The sequence below is a fragment of the Rhinolophus ferrumequinum genome, chromosome 2 (assembly GCF_004115265.2).
Source record: "Rhinolophus ferrumequinum isolate MPI-CBG mRhiFer1 chromosome 2, mRhiFer1_v1.p, whole genome shotgun sequence".
NCBI classification, from domain to species: Eukaryota; Metazoa; Chordata; class Mammalia; order Chiroptera; family Rhinolophidae; genus Rhinolophus; species Rhinolophus ferrumequinum.
In genome coordinates, this window is record NC_046285.1 from 9,678,726 (window position 1) to 9,690,563 (window position 11,838).

Here is an 11,838-nt window from a genome sequence, read left to right on the forward strand (position 1 = left end):
GAGCAACACAATTCTCGACCCTCACTGCGCCGCTTGCAGGCTCAGCCACCATCTTCTTGCCAGCTCCCCTTTCTCTCCTTCTTCTTCTCTTGCTCCTAGCCTAGCCACGGCAGTTATATTCATGGCTAATGGCTCACTGGTTACAGCTGACGGCCAACTAGCCACAGCTGATGGCCATTTGATCAGTCGATGGCCATTTACTACCTGAGCCAGCATCTTTCTATGTGAGGCCGAGAGCCTGGAAACTGCTTTTTGGGGCTCTGTCCCCACACTCCACCCCTACAGGCTCTCGCCTCACAATCTACGCGACAAGCGTCTTCCGCGAGGGGCCCTGTGCGAGGAACCTGGAGGTGAATGCTATTTCCTGGACACAGCCAAGCTCTCTGGTCACAGCCAGGGTTTCTCAGGGCACCACCAGTACTCCTGGGCACAGCCAGACTTCCTGGACTTCTTAGGGTACCACTAGTCTCCCCGGGCACAGCCAGGGTTTCTCAGGGCACCACCAGTACTCCTGGGCACAGCCAGACTTCCTGGACTTCTTAGGGTACCACTAGTCTCCCCGGGCACAGCCAGGGTTTCTCAGGGCACCACCAGTACTCCTGGGCACAGCCAGACTTCCTGGACTTCTTAGGGTACCACTAGTCTCCCCGGGCACAGCCAGGGTTTCTCAGGGCACCACCAGTACTCCTGGGCACAGCCAGACTTCCTGGACTTCTTAGGGTACCACTAGTCTCTCCGGGCACAGCCCGGCTTCCTGGACACAGCCAGGGCCTCTCAGGGCACCGCCACTCTCTCTGGGCACAGCCCGGCTTCCTGGACACAGCCAGGGCCTCTCAGGGCACCGCCACTCTCTCTGGGCACAGCCCGGCTTCCTGGACACAGCCAGGGCCTCTCAGGGCACCGCCACTCTCTCTGGGCACAGCCCGGCTTCCTGGACACAGCCAGGGCCTCTCAGGGCACCGCCACTCTCTCTGGGCCCAGCCCGGCTTCCTGGACACAGCCAGGGCCTCTCAGGGCACTGCCACTCTCTCTGGGCACAGCCCGGCTTCCTGGACACAGCCAGGGCCTCTCAGGGCACCGCCACTCTCTCTGGGCACAGCCCGGCTTCCTGGACACAGCCAGGGCCTCTCAGGGCACCGCCACTCTCTCTGGGCCCAGCCCGGCTTCCTGGACACAGCCAGGGCCTCTCAGGGCACTGTGCTGGAACAATAGTGACTCACAGTCAAGGTGCTTAATATTCTCAATGGTGGCCGGTCAAGACACAAAAGCAAATATCTGCCAGTTCCACTACATGGTGGTATGTTCCCAAACAGTCAAGCGGTCCATTAAATTAGGGATGGAAGGCAATTCCCCATAGTCCATAGTCATTCATCAGGGCTGTCCTGGGGGTGAGGGACGACCTTGACCTCACCCTCAGCTCCCACGGAGGACTCAGCAAGCCATTCCTCCTGGGACTACAAGTCCTGCATCCGGGCTGCCTCAGCAAGCACTTCCCAGCCCACGGGGCCGCAACAACCTTCGCTTTCTCCGGCCTCTGCTGGTTGGGGAACCGTGGATGTCTTCCCACCCCTCCACGGGGTCCAGCTCTCAGGCAGCTGCTCCTCCTGGTCTTCCTCAGACTCACGCACAAACTACTCCACTGCCCTTCGGAGAGCTTTGGCCGGCACCATACCCTGCTCGCTGCGCCATGTGTAGTGCAAGGGATGCTGCCGACTTCGCCAAGTGTCACGCGGGGCGTCTGGCGGGTTCTCCGGTCCCGCCCCCCACACAAGAACGCAGGACATGGTGAGGCCAAAAAGGAACACCCACAGAGCCATAGGTAGGGGAGTCATACCACTATACTCTCGCTGGCGGCTGGGTTGGAGACACAGGAACCAGGAGCAACACAATTCTCGACCCTCACTGCGCCGCTTGCAGACTCAGCCACCATCTTCTTGCCAGCTCCCCTTTCTCTCTTTCTTCTTCTTCTTCTCTTGCTCCTAGCCTAGCCACGGCAGTTATATTCATGGCTAATGGCTCACTGGTTACAGCTGACGGCCAACTAGCCACAGCTGATGGCCATTTGATCAGTCGATGGCCATTTACTACCTGAGCCAGCATCTTTCTATGTGAGGCCGAGAGCCTGGAAACTGCTTTTTGGGGCTCTGTCCCCACACACCCCTCATCCTTCATGATTTCCAGGAGGCGCCTACAACACGCCCATGGCCCCTGTGCCAATCCTTTCAGAGAGCAGAGATCCCAGGCAGTTTCTACTTGTTATTTGTCTGTGTGTCCTTACTACCGTAGGTTGTAGGTCCCATCAGGGCAGGAAAAGTATCTATCTTGTCCTCCAATGTGCCCCGAGAGCCTAGTATTACTTAATAAAAGTAGATGGACCACACAGAAGTAAATGGGTGGTACGTATAATTTGATTTAACCTCTCACTTCACAGTCGAACAACTCTGGCTCAGACACTTGGTGGTTTATCTCAGCCCAGAACTCGTTAGTGGCCACATGGGGACTAGCACTCAAATTACCTCGTTCCCGGGGCAATGTCGGCCTCACAGCACTGCAGAAGTCCCGTATGCCCTTGGCACTGTTAGGATGAACTTGGGGCAATTTAAAAAAATGCACACATTTTATTAAAATGTACACGTAGAAAAATGTACAAATTGTATGTATACAGCTTGTCAAATTCCTGAAGTAAACACAACAATTTTAATGATTAAATATTAACTAAAATAGATATAATTAATACAACCTTCTTCATAAACATGGTGTGAAAAGAGTCACAATCATTCTCTTCCCAGTTAATCACTTAAGCTCTTAAGTTAACTCACCTGCACAGGCTGCTGCCCTGGGTTTTCCAGAGATGATAACGTACTTGCTGGTCGCTAAGCCCCTCCCTTGGGTTAATAAAGATACAACTGTTCACCCTTTCTCTTCCCATCACAGCTGCCCCAGGCCAGGTCCCAGTGGCCACTACTGTTCCGACCCAGAAACCCCGTCCGCCTTCTCTCCCTAGGCCGCCAGGCCTGACACGTGAAGGAGGAGCCTTCCCCTTAAATATCCAGAGCACAGAGTGTGGGGACAGTTTCCAGGCTCTTGGCCTCACATAGAAGGGTGCTGACTCGGGTAGTACATGGCCATCAGCTGTGACTATTTGGCCCATCAGCTGTAACCAGTTAGCCATTAGCCACTGATATAACTGTCGTGGCTAAGCTAGCAAGGGCGGATTGCAGTTAGCAAGGGGTTGGTTGGTCGGCAGAGAAGCAGACGGCGGATTGTAGATTGTGTGGCTCCTGCTTCCTGTGTCTCCAAACCAGCCGCCAGCGAGAATATAGTGGTATGACTCCCCTATCTATGGCTCTGTTGTTCCTTTTTGGCATCACCATATCCTGCGTTCTTATGTGGGGAGCCGGAGCTGAGTACCCGCATTAATTACACAGAGCATCTGAAAAGGAGGTGTGCCTTTTCCCTGGACATTGGAACTACTTGCCCATCTGACCAGGTGATCTAGCTTCTGAGAAAGACGGCCCTAGGAATTCCCAGGTGCCTTACACATGCCCTCAGGGGCTTTGGTGGATTGAAGTGATGGCTACAAATTCCTCCCATCCTTGTAACTACAGTCCCTTGCAACGTAACTTGGCTACTTCTTCCATCAAGAGGTGGAATCGTCTGTTTCTCTACTCCTTGAAGCTGGGTTTGATCATCTGATTTCCTTTGGCCAATAGGCATTAGCAGATATGATGTAAGCGGAAGCCCAAAAGCACCTATGTGTTGGGTAGTTTGCCTGCTTTTGCTGCCGCGAACTCTGAGATCTCCATGTGATGAAGCCTGGGCTAGTCCACTGGAGGGTGCGAGAGTGTGTGGAGCTGGGACCAGCTGTTGTAGCTGAGCGCCCGGGCACCGACCAGGCTGCCAACCAGGGAATGTGAAGGACAGCTCCAGCCCACCCACTGCCTGGTCTAGATCAGAACAACTGCACGGCTGAACCCCAGAATTGTACGTGAAATAAAATGGTGAGTTTTTTGTTTTTCAAATCACTAAGTTTTGGGGTGGTTTGTTCTATGGCAATAGATGACTGAGTTGAAAGTGATTTTCTGTTCCAGCCTAGATAGTACAGTAGCTGGCGCTTCTCTAAAGAAATAAATAAACACACATTCAATACCCCTCAGTACGGCAGCACCCTAGATACAGATAGAAATAAACACACACAGGTACACACATACTTGCAGGAGAGAACTTTTCTTTTTTTCTTCGATGTTAGAAATAAATACCTCTGGGGAGCAGGGAGAGTTGGTGAGGTGGGGAGAATTAACTTGAGCACTATATACACCTCTATATACACGTTTTTGCAACAAATATACATTTACAGTATCACCTGAGTCATTTTTAAATTAACCTTTATTTAACATATTTAACATAAATACCCACATCTTGCTGAGGAGTTTCCATTGTATCCCCAACTTGTGACCTGGAAGATAAGTCCCCTTCACTCTCAACCTCAGGCCTGAGGGGTTTCCCTTCCCTCAGGAGGAGGGAGGAAATGCCTTCTCTGTGCCTTAGCAGCCTGGAAAGCCCCCCTTTCACACCTGTGTTATTGGAGGGAAGAGGGTGAGTGGTGGGTGTGGGGTGGTAGAGAAGGTGGGAGGTAATGGGATGGAGGAGGAAGAAGTAGAAATGTATTCTACTGTTTCCAGAGGTAAAGAAATAACCTCAGGTGTGAGAGGTTGGCCAGTAAAGGAACGCGCATGGTTAGGCAAGTTATGCAAGTTTATTAAGAGAAAGTCTGTTTTATTAAGAGAAAGTCTATCTGGCTGAAAAAGACGGCTACAACCTGGGCTGCACACCTAAAGGAGACTTGCGGCCCTGAGGGAGGAGGTAAGGAGGGTTTGTAGGGGCTGTGCTGCCAGGGTAGCATTGTTTGAACAGAAAATGTTGACTGCCTGGAAGCCAGTAGCTGTTTTGTGGTGTTTTCTATTTTCGCAAGTTTGGCTCTGTTTGCAGGTGCAGGACAACAGACGTTTTGTTGTTGCAGACATGGCTCTGTCTGTAAGTCGAGGTCTCTGAGACCTAACATTCAGAGACCTAACATTAGGTCAAGGTCTCTGACACTCAGAGACCCATCAAGGTGTTTGGGGGCAATGCCCAGGGGCTTGTTCTGGCCTGTTCCGTCAACACATTTGCTGACTCAGAACTCCCAGATGACTTAGTGGAAAAGTTATGGGAGTTTATATCTCCAATGCAGAACAGAACAGAACAGTTGTAAGCAGATGGGTTCTGGGGTTTCCAGGGGCAAAATAAAAAAACCCCAAAAAGGCAGGGGGCTACGAACAAAGGAGAACATGGCTGAGCACAGAGGAAAATCTAGGTAGCTAAAGGTATGGGTTTTATTTGGAAACTTTCTGAAAGTTTATGTTTCCTCTTTAATTTTATTAGCTATCCACTCTCTCTGTTATTAGTACAGTGGGTCTTTGAGTAATGTCATTTCATTCAATGTCATTTCGTTACAATGTTGATGAGGATAAAAAAAAAAATCGATTCTGGCCAGGCCACTGTCTGTGTGGAGTTTGCATATTCTCCCGATGTCTGCATGGTTTCCTCTGGGTGGTCTGATTTTCTCCCACCTCCCAAAGATGTGCAAATGAGATGTATGGGCGTATCCTCATTGTCCCCGTCTGAGTGGGTGCGGCGCGGGTGTGAGTGGCCCTGTGATGAACGGAAGGGCATCCAGGGTGGGTTCCCACCTGGCTCCATGAGCTGCTGGGAGAGGATTTGGACACCCACCACCCTGAAATGGAATAAGCAGGCTGGAAAATGATTATCATACTTCTTTTCATTTATCTCTTAAATGTTTGTATTGCTGACATTTAATTTCAGTGTTTAATATTAGAGGTGTTTTGGATCTTTATTTAAAAGTTTGGTGATGTTTTGTGATCAGAAATATGCAGTAGGAACTTAACTCTTGTTCATATCAGTTAGACTGTGGTGAAATTTGTGTCATTATACATTGCTTTGCTTAAAGTTACAGTTGAAGAACTTATCAAGGGCATTAAATGAGGACTTGTTGTAGTTTTAAAGCCCCTGGGGGCCACTGATTGTTTTGGGTGGTCCTGTGTTTCTCTCTACTGTTTCTTGTGAAGAACCCATTTGGTGGGATTTAGAGGGAGATCTCTCAAAACTTTTCTTAATAATTGGTAGTCAGCATATAGTTTCCTAATTCTAGGAAATTCCTAATTCTTTGGAAATGCTAGAAGTCTAGAAATTTTAGAAAAAAATCTGTCCTTTTTTGTTTTCAAATCCCCTGTTGAAATTCAGTCTCATTTTCTGTCTCCTTTAACATTGTAAGCAGTTTTTTTTTTTTGCATTTTTAGAAATTATTTTTTTCAGTTACAGTTGACTTTCAATAGTATTTTATATTAGTCTCAGATGTACAGCATAGTGGTTAGACATTTGTATAATTTATGCAGTGATCCCACTTGTTAGTACACCCCTGGCACTATGCATAGTTGTTGAAACTTTATTGACTATAAGCTTACTTTACATTCCCATGACTATTTTGTAAGTATCAATTTGTACTTCTCAATCCCTTCACCCTGTCCCCCAACCCCTCACCCCTCTGGCAACCATTATTTTGTTCTCTGTATCTATGAGTCTGTTTCTGTTTGGTTTGTCTGTTTGTTTTGTTCTTTAGATTCCACATATAAGTGAGATCATATGGTGTTTGTCTTTCTCAGTCTGACTTACTTCACTTAGCACAATACCCTCTAGGTCCATCCGTATTGTCGCAAATGGTTAAGATTTCATTCTTTTTTATGGCAGAGTAATACTTCATTCTATACATGTACCACAATTTCTTTATCCAGTCCTCTATTGATGGGCACTTGGGTTGATTTCATATCTTGGCTATTGTAAATAGTGCTTCACTGAATCTCGGGGTGCATGTATCTTTTCAAATTAGTGTTTTGGATTTCTTTGTATAAATATGCAGGAGTGGAATTGCTAGGTCATAAGGCAGTTCTGTTTTTAACTTTTTGAGGAACCTCCATTCTGTTTTCCATAGTGGTTGCACCAATTTGCAATCCCACCAACAGTGCATGAGGGTTCTCTTTTCTCCATATCCTTACCAACACTTGTTGTTTGTGATTTATTGATGATGCCTATTCTGACAGGTGTGAGGTGGTAGCTCACTGTGGTTTTAATTTGCATTTCTCTGATGATTAGTGATGTTGAGCATCTTTTCATGTGTCTATTGGTCATGTGTATGTCCTCTTTGGAAAAATGTCTATTCAGATCCTCTGCCCAGTTTTTAATTGGGTTGTTTGTTTTTGGGGTGTTGAGTTGTATGAGTTTTTTTTTTTTTAATAAATTTTGGATATGAACTCTTTATCAGATGTATCATTGGTGAATATCTTCTCCCATTTAGTAGGATGTCTTTTTGTTTTGTTGATGGTTTACTTTGCTGTGCAAAGACTTTTTAGTGTGATATAGTCCCACTTGCTTATTTTTTCTTTTGTTTCCCTCATCTGAGGAGATACATCAGAAAAAAATATCACTAAGTATGTCAGAGAGTTTACTGCCTATGTTTTCTTCTAGGAGTTTTATGGTTTTGGGCCTTACATTTAAGTCTTTAATCCCTTTTGAGTTTATCCATGTATATGATGTAAGAAGGTGTTCCAGTTTCATTTTTTTGCATATATCTGTCCAGTTTTCCCAACACCATTTACTGAATAGACTGTCTTTACCCCACTGTATGTTCTTGCCTCCTTTGTCATAGACTAAATGACCATGTAGACTTGGGCTTATTTCTGAGCTCTCTGTCTGTTGCATCGATCTATGTGTCTGTTTTTATGCTGGTACCATGCTGTTTTGATTACTATAGCCTTGTAGTATAGTTTTATATCAGTCAGCATGATACCTCCAATTTTGTTCTTCTTTCTCAACATTGCTGTAGTGGTACCATATAAGATTTAAGATTATTTGTTCTAGTTCTGTGAAAAATGTCATTGGTATTTTGGTAGGGATTGCATTAAATCTATAGATTGCTTTGGGTAGTACGGACATTTTATGTTAATGCTTCCTATCCATGAACTTGGTATATACTTCCATTTATTTGTATCTTCTTCAATTTCTTTCTTCAATACCTTATAGTTTTCTGAGTGCAGGTCTTTTACCTCCTTGGTTACATTTATTCCTAAGTATTTTATTTTTTTGATGCAATTGTAAATGGGATTTTCTTAATTTCTCTTTCTGACAGTTCATTATTGGTGTATAAAAATGCAACTGATTTCTGAATATTAATTTTGTATCCTGCTACTTTATTGAATTCATTTATCAATTCTAATAGTTTTTTGGTGGAATCATTTGGGTTCTCTATATATAGTATCATGTCATCTGCAAATAATGACGGTTTTATTTCTTCCTTTCCAATTTGGATTCCTTTTATTTCTTTTTCTTGACTGGTTGCTGTGGCTAGGACTTCCAATACTATGTTGAATAAAAGTGGTGAAAATGGGCATCCTTGTCTTGTTCCTGATCTTAAGGAGAACACTTTTAGTGTTCTCTGTTGAGTATGATGTTAGCTGTAGGTTTGTTGTATATGGCCTTTATTATGTTGAGGTATGTTCCTCTAGTCCCACTTTGCTAAGAGTTTTTATCACAAATGAATGCTCGATTTTGTTAAATGCTTTTTCTGCATCTATTAATATGATCATATGATTTTTATCTTTTGTTTATGTGCTGGTATCACATTAATTGATTTGTGGATATTGAACCAAGCTTGCATCCCAGGAATAAATCCCACTTGATTATGGTGTATGATCTTTTTAATGTATTGCTGAATTTGGTTTGTTAATATTTAATGAGGATTTTTACATCTCATCTATGTTCATCAGGGATGTTGGCCTCATAAAATGAGCTCATGAGCTTTCCCTCCTCTTGAATGTTTTGGGATAGTTTGAGAAGTACTGGTGTTAATTATTATTTGAATGTTTGGTAAAATTCACCTGTGAAGTCATCTGGTCCAAGACTTTTTTATTTGTTGGGAAGTTTTTGATTACTGATTCGATTTCATTAGTAGTAATTGGTCAGTTCAGATTTTCTGTTTCTTCTTGATCCAGTCTTGGAAGATTGTTTGTTTCTAGGAATTTACCCATTTCTTAGAGACTGTCCAATTTGTTGGCATATAGCTGTTCATAATATTTTATCATAATCCTTTGTATTTCTGTGGTGTCAGTTGTCACTTCTCTTTTATTTCTGATTTTATTTATTTGGGTCCTCTCTTTTTCTTGATGAGTCTGGCTAAAGGTTTATAAATTTTGTTTATCTATGCAAGGAACCAGCTCTTGGTTTCATTGAGTTTTTTTTTGTGTATTTTTTGTATTTTTTAAAGACTCTATTTCCTTTATTTCTGCTCTGATCTTTATTCTTTCCTTCCTTCTACTCACTTTGGGTTTTGCTTGCTATTCTTTTTCTAGTTCCTTTAAGTGTAAGGTTAGATTGTTTGAGATTTTTCTTCTATCTTGAGGTAGGCCTGTATCGCTATGAATTTCCCTCTTAGGACTACTTTTGATGTGTCCCATAATTTGAGGTTGTTGTGTTTTCATTTTAATTTGTCTCAAGGTATCTTTTGATTTCTTCTTCAATCTCTGTTGTTGATCCATTAATTGTTTATTAGCATGTTGTTTAGCCTCCATGTGTTTGTGTATTTTTCAGGTTTTTTTTTCTTGTAATTGATTTCTAGTTTCATATCACTGTGGTCAGAGAAGAGTTAGCATAGTTATTTTTAAGGCTGTATCTGATACCTCCAATATCCAAAACCGTTTAGGTCTCTTGTTTCTTTTTCTCCTAATTTTGTTATTGTTGTTATTGTTCATATAGTCTTATTTCTTTAATTGTCTGATTTTTTTTATCATGTGCTAGATATTGTTATTTGAAAAATTGTAGAAGTAATTTGAGATTTGAGATTATATAATTTTTCTCTGGAGAGGAATTATATTTGCTTCAAGAAGGAACCTAGGAGTGTTTGTAATTCAGGATCAATGATTACCATGATTCAAAGCCAGATTGCATCCCTACAAGGGTTATTCTACTTCCACTTCATCCTATACTTGACATGCGGCCCACAATGTCTTAATCTCAAGTGTGGATGTTACTAGCACCTCTCTCTCATACTTGGTGGGCTTTGATTCTCATTTTTTTTAAAATTCCCTTAGCCCTTTCTAGACTGTCAACAATCTTGCTCAGCCTCTCAGTTACCTCTTCTATAATTGGCAGGTGCCCATGGAAAAAGCAAGCCCAAATGCATCTCTTTGGGTTTCCCTCTTTTCTGTTAGCTTAGTTATTTTAATTGCCTTGCTACCTCTTCAATGTCCTTAAGTAGATTTTTAAAAAATTAAGTACATTTGTCTGGCTTTAGTAGAGGTCCTCAGTAGGAAAGTGGGTCCAAATTACCTAGACCGTCGGTATTGGAAGTGGAAGTCCTTTATGTAAAGTTCATTATATAAAAGGTTCATTTTATGGGAATGATTGCCTGAATTCTCAGCTTTATGAAAGGGAATAGGATTGAAGCTGTAGGCAGGAAACTCTGCCCTCTAAAGAAGATACAGGCTAGATTGTAACAAAGAGAAACAGTAATTCAAACAAAATCACACTGTGTTTCTCTCTCACATAACAGTTCAGGAGGAGGTAATTTAGGTTCTTGAGGCAGCTCTGATCTAGGAGCATCCAAGCACCCAGGTTTTGTCTATTTTGTTCCTCCACCAGAAAAATGTGGTCCTCATCCTCATAGCCAAATATCCACTGTATTAGCATTCCAGTGAGGAGTGGGGGAAGAGGAGGAGGGCAACCAGGTCTTTTTTTTTTTTTTTTTTTTTTTTAAAGATATGATTTGGAAGTCGAAAGCATCTCTTCCACTCATGTACTCTTGGTCCAAGCTAATTATTTACACAGCCCTATCTAGAGGCAGGAGAGGATTGAATATCTAATTTCTCGCAGGAAAGCCCGATGGCCTGCTAAAAGTTGTGGTGCAGTGTTGGGGTGGGCAGTGATTATTAGTAGGCAGGAGAAGGGTGGAAATATTCCTGAGGAACAATTAGCACTCTCTATCAATGCCTCTGGTAAAGAGAGGTAGAGAATGACATCTCATCCAGGATGGGTTAATGGGACGAGAAGGAGAGACACCAGCAAGACACACAAAAGCAGTGGCACCTGATGTTTCTGTGTGTTAGGGGAGGATGAATTCGAGTGGTAGTTGTCAACCGTGAGCATGCATGAGAATTATCTAGAAGGCTTGTTAATGTGAAAGTTGCTGTGCATTGTCCACCCCCCTGCCCCCGCACCCCCCTCCCCGCCGAGTTTTGCTTCTGTGGGTCTGAGGTGGTTCTGAAATTTCCATTTCTAACAATTTTCTAGATGATGCCAATGTTACTGGTCCAGGGATCAAATTTTGAGAACACTGTGTCTGCGCCCACTAACCTGGATTAGCTGTGTTTCTGAGAGTTGACAAAGGGCTGTGTAGAACAACAATAATATAATTGAGCCCTACATTTTCAGTTGTGAAGTTCTGGAATCCTTCACCATTGTATTACTGAGAGGATTATTCCAGTCTACACTAGATAAACTCCTTCACATAGACGAGCAGAACCACTTTGCTTTTGGTTTCCTCATACCCAGCTTCTCTCTCCTGGCTAATTCCAATAGAATATCCTGGAAAGCTGTTTAAAGCTCTTCATTTGAAGCATCTCTGATAAGCAGATTTCACTGTGTGTTTACTTTACAAAGTTATGTGCAGTGTATTATTTTTATTGCTTTTTATTTATATTTTACTGAGAATTTGATGAATCTAGTTCTTGGTTC